Source organism: Nicotiana attenuata, chromosome 6, assembly GCF_001879085.1.
Source record: "Nicotiana attenuata strain UT chromosome 6, NIATTr2, whole genome shotgun sequence".
NCBI lineage: Eukaryota > Viridiplantae > Streptophyta > Magnoliopsida > Solanales > Solanaceae > Nicotiana > Nicotiana attenuata.
In genome coordinates, this window is record NC_031994.1 from 79,893,391 (window position 1) to 79,913,143 (window position 19,753).

The window sequence follows — 19,753 nt, forward strand, 5'->3', positions numbered from 1 at the left end:
CCATTACGTGCTCAAGGTTGGAGGACATTTGTCCATTGTTGTCTTCCTCCTTTGCCATTTGGATGGCACGCTTAGGGGTGGAAGGATTTCCAAATCTTAAAGAAAGATTTTGGTTGAGATTTTTGGTTAAGGGAAGCTTATTACTGATTTGCCGGTTAGTTAGGTCATTTGTAACCCTTTGATTATGTTTACTAGGGAGGGGGAGGGGGGTAGTTTTGTCATTTAGTGGATTATTTTGCATGGCAATATTATTATTTTAATTTTTGATTTTGTTAGGAGAAGATACGTTATTTTCCAACATGTCAATGTCTCCGTTAGGTGTGGACATTTGTTCAATTGCATGGCAACTATTGGTATTATCATTTTGATTTTTTCCCCATTAGTGATTTCTTCCAAAACCATTTGCTCATCATTCAGAAGGGAAAAATTATTTTTTGTTGGAAAAGTGGTTTTTTCTTCAACCATGATGGTCGTATGTTTTGCACTATTTTTATCTATCGAAGAAGTAGGATTCTTATGTTCCTTGGATTTGTACTGTAATATTTGTATATCTAAGTACTTACCAGTGTTGGCATTGAACAATTTGACTGAGATACCTTGGCCATTGGAGTTCTCGGTTGTATTTGCATTGTTGTATTTTTTATTACCTCTTGCACCTCGTTGCCTTCCTTTGGTGAATGACAATGTTTTCCATTCTTCTTGATTGTTTTCTACCTTTGTTGTTGTTGATTGCTCCATGGTTGGTTCCACATTGTCTTTGGTATTATGTGAAATATAAATACATTGCCTTGCTGTGTGTCCCAGTCGTCCACAACTTTTACAAAGAAAGTTCTCTCCTTCATAATGGATGAATTGTTTGTGGTGGCAAACATAGAGAAAGGGTTGGACTGGGATTTCTAACGGAAGCTCCACACACAGTCTTGCATAACGGCCCCTTAAAGTGGTTGATGTACAAACGTCGATTTTTAATAGACGTTCAATTGCATTTCTAATTTTTTCCAGAATTTTCACATCGTAAAATTCTATAGGCAATTGAGGGAGTCTAACCCATACTGCCGATGTAGTTACTCTCTCTTTTATAGCTACAAAATTTGGTTTCCATCTTGTAATGGAGAGGAAGTGCCCATTAATGAACCAAGGCCCATGTTATATAGCTTTATCCATATTTTCCTTTCTTTTGAATTAATTATGTAGTAATCTTCTCCGAGATTAATCAATTGGAGATCTTCTGTTGAACTCCATAATTCTTGAATTTTTTTCTTTAAGTAGTGGTGTAACATACGTTTTCCCACTAGTTTCACAATGATAGTATTCTTTCATGGCTCATAAATTCGTTGTCTCTCTTCTTCTGTTAGAGATATGAATTTAATGCCCCGTGTGTGTGCTAGTATTGAGTGATCAATCATGTGTTCTTCTGAGTCAAACTCTGGAAATTCTATGTCGGGTTGGTTGTCAGTAGGTGTGAAGAGCATTGGATTAGAGGTATTGTGGGGGTTTGATCAATGTGTGGGGGTTTGGGTGGTATTGTGTTTTGAGTTGCATAAGGTTGAGGATCCATCTTGAGAGAGTTTGAGTTAGCACGAAATAAATAATAAGTTAGATAACCATTAGTGAAATTAACCCTTTCTTTGAACTATGTTCACTCGTCACAAACAATAACAAACCTTAAGATTTAAAACCTCAAGTGCCATGAATTTTTTCTGTCCGTTCTGCATACTATTATCATAACATTAGTCCAGCTAATTGAAGGAAATATATAATATCTGTTGCTGCCCAGGATCGAACTGGGGACATTCAGTGTGTAAGACTGACGTGATAGCCACTACACCACAGCAACTTTGATGTCCTTTTCTATCCATCAAATAAATTTAGTATGTCAGTACTAGGCATAAATAACCTATTAAATTTTTTGTATGTACGCCAATATGCTTTTCCTACTAGAACTCGTAGAACCAGGAAAATGATACCTTCTAAGGGTGCGGTGGTTTAAATGTTTTAGAAAATATTTTCCTCCATCAACTCATTTTGCTTTAATTGGAGGAAAATATTTTCCCTATCAAGAGAAGGAAAAATATTTTCCAAAATTCTTTTTCAACCTTCCCTCAATCCACCTCCCCACCAACCCCAACCAACCCAACCCCACAACCCCAACCCACCCTTGCCCACCCCTATCCCCACCCCTACCCTAAATAGAAATATTGTTAATAGTACTATATTTTCCTGTTATAGATAGAGTTTTTTTTTTCATTTCAATAAATGAATATTTTCTTTTCACAATATAATTTTTTTACAAAAAAAGTACTTTCTTTTCATGATGTAGAAAAAATATTTTCTTTCATTTAAAACAAAATAAATATAGTAAAAGTATTTTCTTTCCATGATATAGAAAAGTATTTTTTTCATTTCAACAAATGAGTATTTTTATTTTCATGTTGTAGAAATAGTACTTTCTTTTTCCAACCAGAAAAAGAGTATTTTTTTAGTTATGAAACACAAATTTAAAACGATGTTTTTTGCGTAAAAAAGTAAAGCAACACATTAGTTTCTTTGGGTTTGTGTGAATTTTTAGAATAATAGTTAAATTTTTGAAAAAAATAGTGTCATAAAAATGTTGGGTATTTGGGGAGGGGGGGGCGAGGGGGTGGGGTGGGGGAGAGCACAGGAAACATAGGGACTTGGGGAAGGGGGGTTTGAGGAGAGTAGCATAATAAATAATTATTTTCCTAAAAATATTTTACTCTCTAACCAAACACTAGAAAATATTTTCTGGAAAAAGGTTTTCACTCACCAACCAAACAAGGAAAAATAAGTGTTATAACCATCATTTTCCATGAAAACATTTTCTAGAAAAATATTTTCCATCGAAAACATTTTCTTTCATACCAAACACACCCTAACAACAACAACAACATGCTGGGGAGAGTAAAGTGTACGCAGACCTTACCCCTACCCCGAAAAGGGTAGATAGGCTGTTTTTCGGAGACTCTCGGCTCGACAAGAGAGACAATAATATCATAAAAGAAACAAAAGAAAAGGCATGTAACAGCAAAATGTGCCAGAAAGAAAATAACAACAACGAATAAGTGAAAGAACAATAACACAAAACTCTGCAATAACAATGTGAACACAACATAGACCGCTAACAAACCTAAACAAAACTCTTTCAGACTACCCGATATAAAGAGGGAAGAACTCTCGACTACCCCCTAGCCTACCACCCTAATGCTCGACCTCCACATGTTCTTATCAAGAGCCATGTCCTCGGAAATCTGAAGCCGCTTCATGTCCTTCCTGATCAACTCGCCCCAATACTTCTTAGGTCGCCCTCTGCCTCTTCTCGTGCCTGCTAAGTTAACCGCTCACACCTCCTAACCGGTGCATCTAGGCTTCTCCTCCGTACGTGTCGGAACCATCTAAGCCGCGCTTCCCGCATCTTGTCGTCCACGGGAGCCACACCCACCCTCTCTCGAATATCTTCATTCCTAATCTTATCTAGCCTAGTGTGCCCACACATCCATCTCAACATCCTCATTTCTGCTACTTTCATCTTCTGCATATGTGAATTTTTGACTGGCCAACACTCAGCTCCATACAGCATGGCCGGTCTAACCACCGCTCTATAGAACTTACCTTTGAGTTTCGGTGGCACATTCTTGTCACACAGGACTCCAGACGCTAACCTCCATTTCATCCACCCCACCCCAATATGGTGCGTAACATCCCCGCCGATCTTCCCATCTCCCTGGATAATTGACCCGAAGTACTTAAAACTTTCTCTCTTGAGGATGACCTGTGAGTCAAGCCTGACTTCCACATCCGCTTCCCCCGTCACGTCGTTGAACTTACATTCCACATAATCTGTCTTAGTCCTACTCAACTTGAAACCTTTAGACTCCAGGGCCTGCCTCCATACCTCCAGTCTCCCATTCACGCCGCCTCGCGTCTCATCAATCAGAACTATATCATCAGCGAACAACATACACCATGGCACCTCTCCGTGGATATGGTGTGTCAGTGCGTCCATCGCCAGAGCAAATAAGAACGGGCTGAGTGCAGATCCTTGGTGTAACCCTATAACAACCGGAAAAGGCTCTAAGTCACCTCCCATAAACCTAACCCGAGTCATAGCTCCATCATACATATCCTTTATCGCTCTAATGTAAGCCATCGGCACACCTTTCACCTGCAGACACCTCCAAAGGACGTCCCTAGGAACCTTTTCATACGCCTTCTCTAGGTCGATAAACACCATATGCAAATCCCTCTTCCTATCCCTGTATAGTTCCACCAACCTCCTGATAAGGTGGATAGCTTTCGTAGTAGAACGACCCGGCATGAACCCGAACTGGTTTCCGGATATAGAAACTGCCCACCTTATTCTACCTTCTACCACCCTCTCCCACACTTTCATGGTATGACTTAGTAACTTACCAAACACACCCTAAGTTACCATTATTAGGAGGTTCGAATTTTAGCTTTATTCTTTTATTCAAAGACTAGAGGTTCAATACATCTACCAGATTTAGAGATGAAAAATTACAACCTTAAATTAGAACGACATTGTTTTGCATTTGAAAACTGTTTAGTCTTATGTTTTCCCTTAAAATTGGATAACAATTAAACTTATAAGTGGTTTTAAGGATATGTGATTTCACTTTGCACAAACTGATAAATATGAGAATTAATGTTAGAAATTAACAGTAAAATTAAGCAAACCAATGTGATAAACATCTGTGGCCCTCGAGCTAAATCGCCCTCGAACCAACTGAGTATGCTTAATGAATAGATGAACTGAACAACAGAGTTTAAGAGAGAAAAAGTAATATATTGCCTTGTTATACGTGAATGTGATGATTTCAAAGTGATTAGAAACCCCCTTTATATAGTAGAGGAATTCTACTTATGGTACAATTCTAAATATGGAAGGAAATCCCATGATTGGCTAAATGACCGGTCCTGACTCGATATGTGCCGAGATTTCCGCCACGATCTTTGCCCGATCACGGATATTTCGGCTTTCCATATGCTCCCTTCGATCTCGCTCATTCTCTATCCTGCTTCGATCTCGATCGTGGTGGGTTTCGATCTTGACCGGTCATTGATTCATGAGTTTGGCGGTCAATCCCCGTGCCGAGACTCGATACAATACGAGGCCGAGACTTGGTCTGTCACCCTAACTCCGATCGCCACACAAAACTAGGCAAGCCCGAATTAGACCGTATACAGATAGTCCCCTCGTTTCTTGAAGTGTCGCGATAAGGAACGAATTGAGTCTTCGAACACCCCCTCGGTTTATCATGACATAAGCGGCAGAGTTTACCGAAACGTCTCATCGGTACAGTTCTCTAGGCATTTAATGCTTGTCAATCGATGGTCGGCCACCACTGGCACTGAACCGTCGTCTTCAACCTATAAATGCATCTTTCTTCATCTTTCAAACTTTACTTACAAATTTTCTTCCCTCTAATTTCCAAAATCTTTGTCTTCTTCAGAGCTCTATATTTTCAGATCTCTGAATTTCCTTACTTGTTTCATTGTAAAACACCAAGTGTTCTTTCCCCATTTCATTCTTCCCCATCTGCAAAAATGGCTAAGACCTCAAAAACTGTCCCACACAAGAAAAACGCTTCGTCGTCAAAGTCCGCCGGCGCCGTAGCCGCGGCGGAGCATCCTCTTAAGGACTTCGTTCCGACAAAGTGCGCCACTGCCACTGATTTCAAGGTGGAGAATACACCCTCGACACCGGGTCGGTGCGAACCGATGTCGAGGTACATATGTACGATTACAAAAGATCTCCTCGAGAAGGTGAAAGAGGAGTGCGACTGGGTAGGCAAAAATGTAGTAGTTCCTACCCCCGAGGAATCCATCACAACTCATATGGAGGGGTATCTGAGTTTCTACACTTACCCCTTCATGAAAGGTCCCTCGACCCTGTCATCGTCGCCTTTTACAAGAGGTACGACATCACTCTAGGCCAAATACATCCGTTGTTCTGGAGGATCGTGATCCTCCTCCGATTTTTTGCAAGCAAGATCGAGGGCATCCTTTTACCCTCGATCACCTCATGCTTCTCTACAGTCCCCGGCTTTATCGTGGAGGCGTGGTCAAGCTTTATCGTCGAGCCACCAAACCCCTGTTCTCGAGCATAGACGAGACCCGAGACCGTGGTTGGATGGGTCGGTTCGTCCAAATAAAGACTTCGGACCTGATCCCTACTGAGGACATGTTGTTTCCTGAAAAATGGAAAATGCAGCGTAAGTATTGCTTTGCATTTGAATATCTATCTCCGCCGTTTTACTGCTCGCCTTCCCCTCATCTATGTTTTTTGTGTTGCAACTGTGGCCATTGTGTCGGAAGTGATCCTCGACCTGAGGCAATTGGTCGAGGGATTAGTGTCATAAAAATCTTACTCCGAGCGTGCTTGGATGGAGTTATCAAAGGGTCAATGGGAGGCCCCTAACCATGGTAATCTTCTTTCCTTACAACGGTTTTCATTCGGGCTTCGTTATTGGACTTACCCATCTTTTCCTTTTCATAGGCCTCGGGAAGAATGTGCCAATGAGGTCCCCCTCTGCTGACAAAGAGGCACTTCTTTCCTCATTTGCTCCGAAGTAGGGCAAAGAGAAGAAAAGAAAGGAGGCTCCGAGTTCTCCAGGACCAGAAAAGAAAAGGCCGGCTAGGAGGCCCCGTAAGCCTAAAAGGAATGTCATCCGTGTAACTCTGGAGTCCGCCCAACAGCTAAGGGACAAGATTGAAGATGAAGATGAAGAAAACTCTGGGCTGGTGACTCGTGTGTGAGCTGGCACTGTGAGCATGTGATTTTTGCCCTATATGAATTACTCCCAGAAATTCAAAACAAAATAACTTTTTTCAATGTTTGCAATTTTGTGGATTTTTGTGACATTTTCTGTTAATTGTTTGCATTTTTGTTTGTGCATTTTAATTAGTGAAAAATACAAAAAAATGTGTTGCATGTGCATTTAGGTGTTAATTTTTGCATTTTAAGAATTATTCAATTTAGTGGCTTTATAAAAAGGGAAAATCGCAAAAAAATAGTTTAATTTGAACTCTTTAAGTTTAACTTTGATTTTGAATAGTTTTTTTTTAATTTGTTGGTTAATTAATTGTGATAATTGTCATCTAGGTTAATTAGTGTTTTGATAGGTTAATTAGGTTTTATTTCAGATTTTGATTTAATTTTGGAAAAAAAAAGAGAATGTAAAAGGAATTTTGGAAATTGATTTGATTTAGAAATACAAAAGAGGGAAATCAGCTTGGGCCAATTCCTCTTAATTTATTCGAGCCCAGTACCCATCTACACCCATTCAACCCAAATAATTTCCCTTAGACCCGTCCAAACCCAGCCCAGAACCCGTCTCCCACCCGGTCCATCCCTTTAAGAGAACCAAACAACGTCGTTTCACCAGCGTGAAATCTGGGCAGTCGAGGTTCTAGGATCCAACGGTTGGCAAGTATGGGTACACTTAATATATAAGTGTCTGAAATGCCCAACCCCCCCCCCCCCCCTCCACCTCTCTCCTCCGTCTCTTCAGAGACCAGCCATACACCACCTTCCTCCGCCCGCGCGGACATCACCTCCGCCGGCGGCCGGCCACCAAATACCACAAAATTTACACCATGAGTTCCTCTCACCCTCCCCATTCCAACCCCCCAATCTACTTCCCTCGAATCCCAGTCGATTCCCTCGAATAGCTAAAATCCTAGGCGCCGCCTTCGCTGCCCACGGCGGCGCCGCCTCCAAACCTCCTCAAAACGACACCTCACACTCCCCTCACTTCCCTCTCCCCAAACCCCTAATTATTTTCTTTCAAATCTTTCCCCACCTCCTCAAATTTTGAATCTAAGAGGGCAGAACCCTAAAAATTCAAGGTGTCGATTTCTGCCCCAATTTCTTGAATCCAAGAGTCGATTTGGGGCCTAAAATAATGCTTCTGTTTGTTCTTGGCAAAGAACAAACGCCTAGCATCATTTTGGGACTCGAATCAAAGTCCAGTAATTGTCCAAGCCCTACATCAGTGAGTTCTATTTTCTTTCTTTTATTATTCGCATTCTTTGTTTCAAAGTTAGTTTCCTGTTAATTCGTTCATCATCGCAATGTTCTAGTTTTGTAGTTTTATTATTCGATTAGTTTAGCTTGATATTCCTGCCTGTTCTTGAATCTTCTTTGCTTGCCTGTGTTTGATTTGTTTTTATGATTCTGTTCATTTTCTTAGACTGATAACAATAGTTTTAAATCCGGAATTCATTAGTTAATTTAGATTCAAGACTTTTGTTTTGGTTTTAGCTGAATGATTTTCAGAATGTGTTAGTTTAATCATAGTTAGTTAACCAGGGTTAGTAGACCAAGGTAAAAGGGGTGAATTTAGTTAGTAATTTTCGGAAGCAAAAAGGGTAATATGGGTAATTCAACATAAGGAATCTGATAGTAACTGAAAATGGAACTCCCTAGGACCTTCTAGATGGGGTTTTAAGTTGAAATGCACAAAATAGGTGTAGTGACTTGGGTAGCATGTCAATAAATAAGAGACTTAATAGTCTAAAAGTGAAAACAAAAGGGACTAAAGGGCAAAAAATAAGCCTGCAGGTGTTGCCCTAGTGGTTTGCCTATAAAAGGCACCATTTCTTGCCTTTCAAGAGGGTTTTTTTTTAGAAGCTGAAAAAATCCAGAAAAAAGAGCTGCATAAGTTTACTATTTTAGAAAGGTTAGAAGAGCATTATTCTTTGTACCTCCAATACTGAAAATCTGAGAGTGAGATAACTAAGGTTTGAGGAGCTGAAAAATCCAGAAAAAAGCTGCATAAGTTTACATTTTTAGAAGAATTAGAGAGCAAAAAAAAAATCAAGAAAAATCAAGAGGCTAAAAATCAAAAAAGGTCAACTGTTCCATTGAACTTTGGCTCTAGTTTTTTAGGTTCATTCTATAAAACAGTTCTGGTTCATTTTTGGGGAATTGGTGATGGTTTGATTCTGAGTGAAAAGATTTCTGGTTTGAGCTTTTGTTGAAGTTCCTTGTTTCATTGATTTGGGACTGGGGTTTTGGTGGTTTTGGTCCCTGTGTTTGGGTTATTTCGTTGCTGGGTTGTGAAGTTATTTTCCTGGTCTGTTTGCATCAATTTCTGGGCTAAGGAACTGGCTGTCCTTTGCTGGTTCTGTATTGCTGGTGCTGATTTTCTGCATTAGATACTGCTGAATCCTCATCTTCTCCTTTGATTTTCATTCCCAGGTACACCCCTGTAACCATGATGATTGTGAAATGAACAATTGGAAAATAAACTGACATGAAGAAGTTGAAGCATAAGAGTCCTTTCAGTTTGTTGTATAATCTGCTTGTGTTACTTACTGTAGTCCTTTGTTTAAGCTAAGTTTATAGTTGGTTTGTAACTTTTATTAGAAATGATTCATATGTTAGCTTTTAGTTCATCATCTCCCTGATCCCCTCAAGTGTCAAGTGTTCAAGTTCACTGAAGAGTTATGTAGTTATTAGTTCTGGTAGTATAGCTTAACTTGCAATCTATATTAGCTGAAGGTAGTACTTGATTTGAGAATTGTCTGGTTCTATCCCTGATTTAGTGTGTGCGAACTGGATATTTCCCTAATATTTTGGCCAAGTTGTGAAAATTGAACTTCTGTTGTTCATAGAGCTTAAGTTGTAGTGGTAATGACTCCTTTCAAGTACTTTCATAATTTTCCATCATGCTTTAAATGTTAGTTTAGATTTCAGATTTGGAATATTGTATAATCCTAAGATGCTTTGTAGAATTAATATGTATGTTCATGCTAGTGCTAGTGCAGCAGATGCTTAAAAGGGCTAGTAGTTAAATCCTGGTCCATGTTTCAACATTAGCTTTTTCCATGATTTTAGTGTTGAGGGCATTTGATTAGACTTTGGGAATCTGCAGACTTTTCTATCGTGCATGCTTTTCTCTAAGTTTAAACATGTTAATTTGTGTCAAAGGGAGTTTAAATCAGGAGCTTAGTCGTTAATGTCATGTTAATATGTGAGTGTCAATGCTGTTTGTATTAATGCTATCTGTGGTGCCCCACGGAACTGGTTATTTTCGTCAGTTTTGGGCTTGTAAGGGTTCGACGTTGAGTCCCACGCATAAGCTTGCTGAAGCCTCGAATTTGGGCCTAGTCTTGGGCCCAAGCTTGATCATCCATTTAATAGCGGGCCAGGCTGTTCTCCGTATAGACGAGCTGTTAGCTCTCGTATAAAATAAGTAATTCCCTTTCCATGTGAGCCTTTAATTAATGACTTAGGACTTCAACCATATTTAGTATTAAATAATTAAATCCCTTTAATAATTAGGAGGTGCGCCGCGCCAAATAAAATGACAATTGCGTGGCTCTCGTTTTAAATTAATCTTTGTTTTGATCCTTAGAATTCGAGGCGTGCCATTTAGCAAATTCCATGGCCCTCGCAAAGTGCAAATGCGTAGTTGCTTTAGGAGCGTGTTTAACAATATTACTTTCCAAAATTCGGGTGCACATTTATGTGACCCAAATCCAAATCTCAACGATGTTGAAATATGTCAAAAATCACGGGTGCATTTATGTGACGTGGTTCGAGACGTGTTTTAATGACGTTGCAATTATCTTAAAAATAATAAAAGCGGTTAAAAGTTAAAATTTGCACATAGGTTCATAATTGTTTAAAATCAGATAATTAAGCCGAATATAACAGTTGAGCGACCGTGCTAGAACCACGGAACTCGGGAATGCCTAACACCTTCTCCCGAGTTAACAGAATTCCTTACTCAGATTTCTGTGTTCGCGGACTGTAATACAGAGTCAATCTTTTCCTCGATTTGGGATTAGAACCGGTGACTTGGGACACCATAAATCTCCCAAGTGGCGACTCTGAATCTTAATAACAAATCCCGTTTCGATTGTCACTTCAAGTTGGAAATAACTCCCTTTATTATACCTCTTCCGGGGGTGTAGCAGGAAAAAGGAGGTGTGACAGCTCTGGCGACTCTGCTGGGGACAAGAACCCAGAATTTCGGTTCAGGGTTCGAGAATTCGAGCTTGGAATAATTGTTGTATTTGGCTTTGTTTAATATCTGATTTTATTACATGTTTGGGCTTAATGTGCAAGATGTTGCTTTTTACCGCTTTGATATTATTTGAATTATATATATAAAACTGTTACGAAACCCCTCTCTTCTTATCTTCAGGGATGTGCTCGCTGGTCGAGACTCCCCATTCTGTTAGTGTCATACCTTGAAATAAGAAAGAGGCTCGGACAAGTTACTAAGCCGGATGATCTTTCAGGTCCCCGGTACGTAGCCCCCTCCTCGACTCGAGTTGTCCGCTCAGGTACACAGTCTAGAACAAATACCCAGGTTTTGAACCTAGAATAACTCAGCCTCATGCCGGATCCCTAGTAGGAACGTTTGTGTGCATCATGTGCATTTGACTTAGGGGACTCAACACAGGGGTTGGGTCCGTCTAGGACAGGTGACCTGAAATGAAAACAGACCATCCTGATGCATCTTACGTACTGCTTGTGCATTTATTTGCTTTGGACTCGCATGCTGACCGGCTTTTTGATATTGGGGATTGTTGAAAAGGAAAAGAAGGAGAGAGAAACAGCGGTATGAGGGTTAAAGAGAGATAATTACCTGTTTTGGAAAAACCAATATCCAAATAGTGTCGAAACTCTGCCGAATTTTTGAGAAAAATAGAAAAAGAAAGGAAAAAAAAGAGAGTTTTATTTTCAAAAATATATTGTTTTATTTGCCAATGGAAAAAGAAAAGAAAAGAGAGTCTTGTTTTCAAAAATAGTTTGTCTTATTTGCCAATGGAAAAAGAAAAAAAAAGAAAGAGAGTCTTATTTTCAAAAATAGTTTGTTTTATTTACCAATGAAAAAGAAAAAAAAGTCTTGTTTTCAAAAATAGTTTGTTTTGTTTGCCCGAACTACGCCAGTTTGATTCCCACAGGGTGTGGGATATGTAGGCAACCCCCATCGGGTCCAACTTTTTTTTGCGAAAATATCCCAAAATGAACAAAATTTTATTTTATTGTAAATAGGTAAGGTGATGCCGTTTTTGTTGAAAATAGTCGAATGTTCCCGAAAGGGACGCCGGGAGGCTGATTTTGCATAAACAGCCATATTTGGTCTTTTTCCAATTTTTGCCCAGTTAGCGGGCACAGCCTTAAAATCTTCCTCCGGAGGTGCTGAAAGGCCGTATCTGCAAAGCTGGGCTTTTGGTAAGAAGTAAAGATATGAGAAAAAAAGGAGTCAGTTTTAATTTTGGAGTCAAATAGAATAAAATCATGATTGTTTCGCTTAATCACCTTAATAAATGTGCAGGATGATCACAATCCAAAATGAACCTTCCTCAATCATAAGTAAAATCCCTTTGGAGTTGCGGCTGTGGTGGAATGATTTAGGTGGAGAAGGGCATGACGAGGTCAAGAAATACTTGGGGGGCCTTCCCGGACTGTTGGAGATTATACCCAGGGGAGACATCATAAGGGCCTTGGTCACATGCTGGGACCCGGCTCACAAAGTATTTCACTTCTCAGATTTTGAGCTTACCCCAACACTGGAGGAGATATCCGGATACATCGGGGGTCCCAAAGTTCCTCTGAGACACCAATACCTGATTGCTCCAAGGACCGTAGCCGTGCACAGGTTCCTGGATTCCTTGAAAATAAGCAGGGTGGTACACAACCCGGACTTGGCAGCTGGTTTCTGTACTTTGTCGTTCATATACAACAGATATGGTCATGTAGGAGGGTTCAACAAGCCAGAGAACAAAATCTGTAGTAAAGGAAATCGCCCTAAGTGGGAAGAACATAGGCGTTTTGCATTTATGGTGGCCTTTCTAGGACTTCTGGTGTTCCCTAGAAAAGACGGGAATATTGACATACGAATAGCTGGGATTGTTAGTACTTTACTTACTCAAGCCAACAACACCCTCGCACCCATGATAGTGGCCGACATCTTCCGCGCTCTTACAGTTTGCAGAGCCGGTGGGGACTTTTTTGAAGGTTGTAACGTGCTGCTGAAGATGTGGATGATCGAACATTTGTGCCACCGTCCTCAATTTATGAGTTACGGGTCGTCAGAGAAGACATGCATAGAGGAATTTCCTACGAGGGTGAAGGGGATTAGCTTACCAGAGGGGGTCGCAGAATGGGGAACACGCCTTCGTGCCATCACCGCATGCCAGATAGAGTGGACATTTGGGTGGTTATCTGTGGACGAAGTCATATATATGCCAGCCGCCGGACCTCATTTCCTATTGATGGGACTTAGGAGTATTCAGCCCTATGCCCCGTATCGAGTCCTGAGGCAGTTGGGAAGATGCCAAATAGTCCCGAAGGATGAAGATCTCAGTGGCCAAGTAGTTGATATCGGGCCTGACGGTCAATTTCATGAAGCAGTAGTTCGCAAAATTTGGAACGAATATCAGTACTTAACAGCAAATACTTGTGTGCGAGATCGGTCCAGGGGCGAAGTGTCGCCAGGATACCCTGCGTGGTATAGGAGAGAAATTGAGTTCGAGAGACCAACCAAAAGGCCCCATGCCCAGGAATTCATCGAGGCATCGCAGGAACATGGGACTGGTTGGCTAAAGAACACAAGTACAGGGCTACAATAGGCAAACTGGAGAAGCATGTTATGGATTTGCAATTTATGAAAGATTTGCAGGACGCCGCAGATGAAGGCGAAAAGAAGAATTAGCTGAAGAAAATGAGGCCCTTCGGGCCCAAATCAGAAGATGAAAATAGCAGCGGAAAATCCTGTCCGAAGTGCTAAGGATGCAAAACTCATAGATAATTTGAGACAGAAGGTGAGTGACTACAGTTTTGACTTAAACAAAGCAGAAAAAGAACTGGCCAGGGCTCGAAAACAATTGGCTGAAAATGCGGCGGAGCGAGCGCATCTGGTTAAGCAGTTGAAAGAAGAGTTCGACAGTGAGGTGGCAGGATTAAAGAAAAAGATCATCACCGCGGAGAATAAGAAAATCAAACAGGCAAAAGATTTCAAGGTTGAGAGAGAACAGTGTTACATGGCAATGCCACAATTAGAAATGGATTTGCAACAACTTCAAGAGCAGAATCAGGTAGCCGAACAAACTTTGGGAGCCAGAACTGAGCAGATTGGGCGGTTATTACAAGAGAAAGGTGTCATAAGAGAGAGAATCAGAAGAATCGCTCATTACATCGCAATAAAGTGCAGCAGCTGTGAGGATATGCCTAGGTCTATGTTCTTCGCCACCGTGATGCTTTTTGTTCGTCGGGTAATGGAAGATCTCCACCACCTCCAAGGGGATTTAGCTAGTCGACCCGCGGCAAGGCCGAATGATGCCTCGCGGGTCCAAGGGGCAATTGAAGCACTAATGTATTCGTGATGTCTTGAGTCTGTATTCCTTTTCCATTAGAGTCTGTCAGTTATGGGAGTCTGTATTTCTTTTCCATTAGAGTTTGTCAGTTTGTGTTGGAGTTTGTATTTTCTTTTTATATGGGTTAGTTGTTCTTCGAGTTTGTAGTTCGTCTTTCATCGGAGTCGGTTAGTTCTTGATTAGTCTGTTGACTTTCGAATGTTGGTAATCAAAGTTTGTAAATTCCAAAAAAATTGGTTTATTGTGTTCCTTTACCTTTTTATCTCCAAAAACTACGCTTGGTCTGATTCATGCGGGGTCATGATACGTAGGCAATCTCCATAGGATTCGACCATAACCAAAAGAAAAAAAAGAGTGATAAAAAGAGGAAAAGAAGAAAAGAGGAAAAAACAAGAGAGAAAATGGAAAGAAAAAGAGAGAAAACAAGAAACTGAGAGAAGAAAACAATGGCAAAACAAGAGGGAGGGAGAAGAGAACAAAAACAGAGAGAAAGCAAAGGCAAGAAAAAGGAAAAAAGAGAAGAAGTGGCAAATGGAAATAAGGAAAGCCGGGATGACGCAACCAGCCGAACAAATGCATAATAGAAATGGTTAACTGCTTAGGTGCATTCATTCCCCAAAATATGCGGTTACCAATCTGTTAAAGCCCTCACCGCTAAAAAAGTTGTTGTTGATGCATTGAGTTCAGGCAGGTGGTTAGTTGATTGGCATTTTGGCAACTCACTCCTACAACACCCGGTCAAAAAAACAAGTTGATCATGGCCAGCCAGGAACTTGACGCGAGTGTTATCGATCCTTCGAGAGAGGTGGAAGAGTTGGATGTTAATGTGATGAAAGAAGAGATGTATAAACTGAAACAACAGATGGCCAAGATGTATCAAGCATGGGCAAAAAAGGCGCCCGATATCAACCAGAATCCATTGCCGGCCCATCATGAGACAAATATGATCGAGATAGTGCATAAGGGAGGGGAGCCTAAGAAGCCGCCACAGACCGTCATGATGATTCGGTCCAGTGAGGTCGGGCCGGTTGAAAAGTCAACAAGTGGGAAATCAGTGATCAGGTTGGGCGGGACAGACAGTGAGCCATCTGCGGTAGTCAAGAAAGGGTCCTCAAGTGAGGTTGCAACGAAACAAGAAAGGGCAAAAGTGGTTGTGCCAGGAGTGTCGAACAAGCCTGTCGTGATTGTGGAGGGTGCCCACACAGATCCCTTCATTGTCAAGCCAGGGGCAGTGAAGCATCCGGTGTCAGCAGTTCCAAAGCCTGTGGTTGTCTTTGATGAGGAGTTGATTTGAGAGGGTCCAAAGCTTATTTGATGAAGTAAACACGGTGGAAATTGGGGGAGGCTCTGGTGACGAAGAGGTGCATTTTGTCAAGCCGAATGTGAAGATCAACAATTGGGAAGCTACTCCTCTTCCTACTCGGAGGGAGTTTTGGTAGTGGGTTTTGATTTCCTTTTAGTTGTCTGGATTATTCCAGGGTTGTGATTCAGATTCTATGTTCCGTCTGTTTGGATGTGTTAAACCTTGCTATCTTTTGATTTCAATGAAATGCAATTTCTCTTTTTCATCATTCCTGATAGTTTTATTTTTATTTTTCTTTTCTTCCTCACACAGTTCTTTTAGGCAGGTTTCAATGACCTGACATGCATGAGATTCTTCGGCCCAGTTTTAAAAGCCAAGCTAATTCTGAAAAGTTGAAATCCCATCCCTTCGGATTGTCGCTGAAGTCGAAATTGATGATGATGAGTGGGTCAGAACCCGCCTGAGCAATTGAGTTTGATCAATGAGAAAAGAATGGCAGCAGTGTGTCATGGCCAATTGTATTAACAGAGAATGGCAAGAGCATATAATAAGAAGGTGCGTCCGCGAAAGTTCGAAGTGGGTCAGCAAGTGTTGAGACGTATTCTTTCACATCAGGCTGAGGCCAAAGGCAAGTTCGCCCCAAATTGGCAGGGGCCATTCATCGTGATGAGAGTGTTGTCCAATGGTGCTTTATACTTGACAGACATAGAAGGCAAGTGTGTTGAAATGGCCATAAATTCCGATGCGGTCAAGAGATATTATGTATGATCTTCTTTGTTTTAATTGTATTTGTTTGTACTTGGCATGTTTTGAAGATTGGAATGACGAAGGCATTTGGTTCTGCTATCCAAACACTTTATCCTTTTTTACCCCCTTTGAGCCTTATTCATTTTCTTTCATACCCCTCTTTCGGAATTAGTAGCAAAGATCAGAAACACAAGCGTGAAAGATAAGTCAAGGAAAAAGAGAAAAGAAAAGAATGAAAAGAGAGAGAAGGAAAAAGGAAGAAGAAAATAGAAAAAAAAAGAAGAAAAAGAAAATGAAAAAGAAAAAAAAACAACAACAACAAAACAACAGAAAAAGAAAAGGAAGAAAGAAAAGAAAAGAAGAGAAAGAGGAAGAAAAAGAAAAGAGAAATCACAGCAACAAAGTAATTTCTATGACCTGAACTACGTTTGACTTGATCCCGAAAGGGTACGTAGGCAGCCTCTCTCTGAGGTTCAGTCACACCAAAATAAAAATCCAAAAGTCCCCAAGAAAGAAACTGGGGAGAAGTTCTGGTTGTTGTAAGAAATCTGATTCCGAAAGTTGTAATTTTGAACCCGTTTGAATTGTTTTGAGCCCTTGATACCCTTTCTTTCTAACCCCATCCAAAAGCCCACATTACGGTCCAAAGAAATACCTTCCGATCAGTCCTCAAGAAATGCCAAGTCAAGCGGGTAAAGGTAATTCATGTCAAGGGCAACACTCTGGTTCAAGCAGGAAAAGTCCAAAATGAGAGAGCCTTATTGGTGAAAACCCTCACGGGCACCGTAAGGCGACGTGAGCTGAGAGAAATGAAAAATGAGAGAGTCTTATTGGTGAAAACCCTCACGGGCACCATAAGGCGAAAGTGAGTTGAGAGAAATCAAATGAGATAGGTCTATAGGTGAAAACCGTTCAAGACACTGCAGGATGAACAAGGTTAGGGTTTGGTTGAAGAAATCGGGATTATGGAATTCTGGGGCAACAAAGCATGGCAGGTGAAAGTTGTTTGGTTGGGCGGATTGGGCCGATTAGTCCGAAATGCATGTCATGATCAATGGTACTAGTTGTTCCACTCAGATAAGTCCCTTTTCCTTTTCTTTCCTTTTTGTAAATCGTCCGGTTATGGATTCTTTTATCCTTAACTCTCAAGGTCATTGCATTTCATTCCTTTTGAGGTTTGTTCTTCAAGATGTTCCAATGTCAGTCGCGCTCAAAACAAAGAAGAAAGGATGTCGAGGCTCACTACCAATTTCCCAATTGCAAAGCACAGTAGGGCCAGAACGTACCAAAGATAACATGAATGCAAAGTAAGATACAAAGGTTCGCCGGAAATTTCGTCGGTGGATTGACCAGGTAGTCTTATGGGGGATGCAAAGTTTCAGGTAAAAGGGATCAGAGAGGTAGAAGCAATAGTCTGGGTATGAAACACTCAGGTCATTGAAGGTCGTGGGGGTCGAGCAGTCAAAAAGGCAAACGGTTCAGGGCCAGTTCAAGAAGCAAGGCAAGGCAAAACACAGCAGCGGAGATGTCTTCAGCAAGAATGCCATCAACTAACCACCATTTTTAAACTGACAAGATTTTTCTTTGATTGAAACGGCAGAAAGTTTTCTTTGTTTTATCTATTTTGTCGAAGTTAGGAGCCCGCCTGGAGAACAGAGGCATATATTTCAAGTTTTAGCAGTCAGGAGCCCGCCTGGAGAACAGAGGCATACCTTTCAAGTTTAAGCAGTCAGGTGCCCGCCTGGAGAACAGAGGCATACCTTTCAAGTTTCAGCAGTGAGGACCCCGCCTGAAGAACAGAGGGAGTACAATTCAAATTTTAGCTTTCAAATTCTTATTAATATCTGGTAATATGATGCCCAGTCACCAAACTGGGGCAAAAAATTTTCTTTGTTCTGTCTAGTTTTAGTAGTCAGGAGCCCGCCTGGAGAACATAGGCATACATCTCAAAGTTTCAGCAGTCAGGAGCCCGCCTGGAGAACAGAGGCATACATTTCAAGTTTCAGCAGTCAGGAGCCCGCCTGGAGAACAGAGGCATACATTTCAAGTTTCAGCAGTCAGGAGCCCGCCTGGAGAACAGAGCCAGGAGCCCCCCTGGAGAACAGAGTCAGGAGCCCGCCTGGAGAACAGAGGCATACATTTCGAGTTTCAGCAGTCAGGAGCCCGCCTGGAGAACAGAGGCATACATTTCAAGTTTCAGCAATCAGGAGCCCGCCTGAAGAACAGAGGAATACCGTTCAACACAGCAATCAGGAACCCGCCTGGAGAGCAGGGAATACATTCGAGTTCAGTGGTCAAGCATCACCCGGAGAAAGGAAAACATCTCAAAGTGTAGTCGCCAGTCAGGCAGCCACCTGGAGAAAGGGCAAAACATCTCAGATCACAATTCAAGGCAGCAACAAAAGGATGTCGCCGGGGAGAATACAATACAACAAGGCAACAAGAAATACAAGATCAAGTTTGAAGATATAGATAGGATCTTTTGTAATTCATAGCTCATAGCTTAGTCTAGTTTCTTTTTATTTTTGACATGGTGTAATAAGGGGGTTCGGCAGTAGCAACAGCAGCAGCAACAGTGAAATCTCAGTTTCGTGGTAGTCCCAGCTACCAGACCTTCCCGAACTACACTGACCTGATTCCTTTTTAGCCAAGGATATGTAGGCAACCTCAGAAGCAGGGTGCGGTCAAACTTTTCAAAATGCTTCACACGGAGTATTAAAACGGGCAAAAATCGCTCGTATTTGCTCACTTATCTTTGCACGAAAACTCTTCGTGTTTCCGAGCAAAGAGGGGCAGCTGTGAGCACGTGATTTTTGCCCTATATGAATTACTCCCAGAAATTCAAAACAAAATAACTTCTTTCAGTGTTTGCAATTTTGTGGATTTTTGTGACATTTTCTGTTAATTGCTTGCGTGTCTGTTTGCAGTCTGTGTGCATTTTTAATTCATATAATTCATGAAAAATACAAAAAAAAATATATTGCATTTTTCATTTAGGATTTAACTTTGCATTTTTAGGATTAATTAATAAATTAGTTGTTTTATAAGAAATGAAAAATAAATAAAAAAACAAAATATAGTTCATTGTTGCACTTTTAATTTTGGTTTGGAATTTTTAGTAATTTTCTTTAATTTGGTATTTAATTAGTTTGTTGTTAATTATTATTTGCAATTAATTAATTTGGTAGGATAATCTAGTTTTAAGAGTTAATTTAGTTTTTATTTTTATTCGGAAAAAAAAAAGAGAAGAAAGATTTTTGTTTTGAAAAGAAAACAGAAAGGAAGGGGGAATTAAGCTTGGAATCGTTTTGGGCCAGTCCCACT

At 40.8% G+C, this 19,753-nt stretch overlaps 1 non-coding gene and 1 pseudogene across 1 annotated transcript; both read right to left on the reverse strand.

Moving 5' to 3' along the window:
• LOC109228024 lies at positions 711–4,336 on the reverse strand (annotated as a pseudogene).
• On the reverse strand, positions 1,765–1,837 carry TRNAV-UAC. The gene has a single exon. It is a non-coding gene; the product is annotated as a tRNA-Val (tRNA).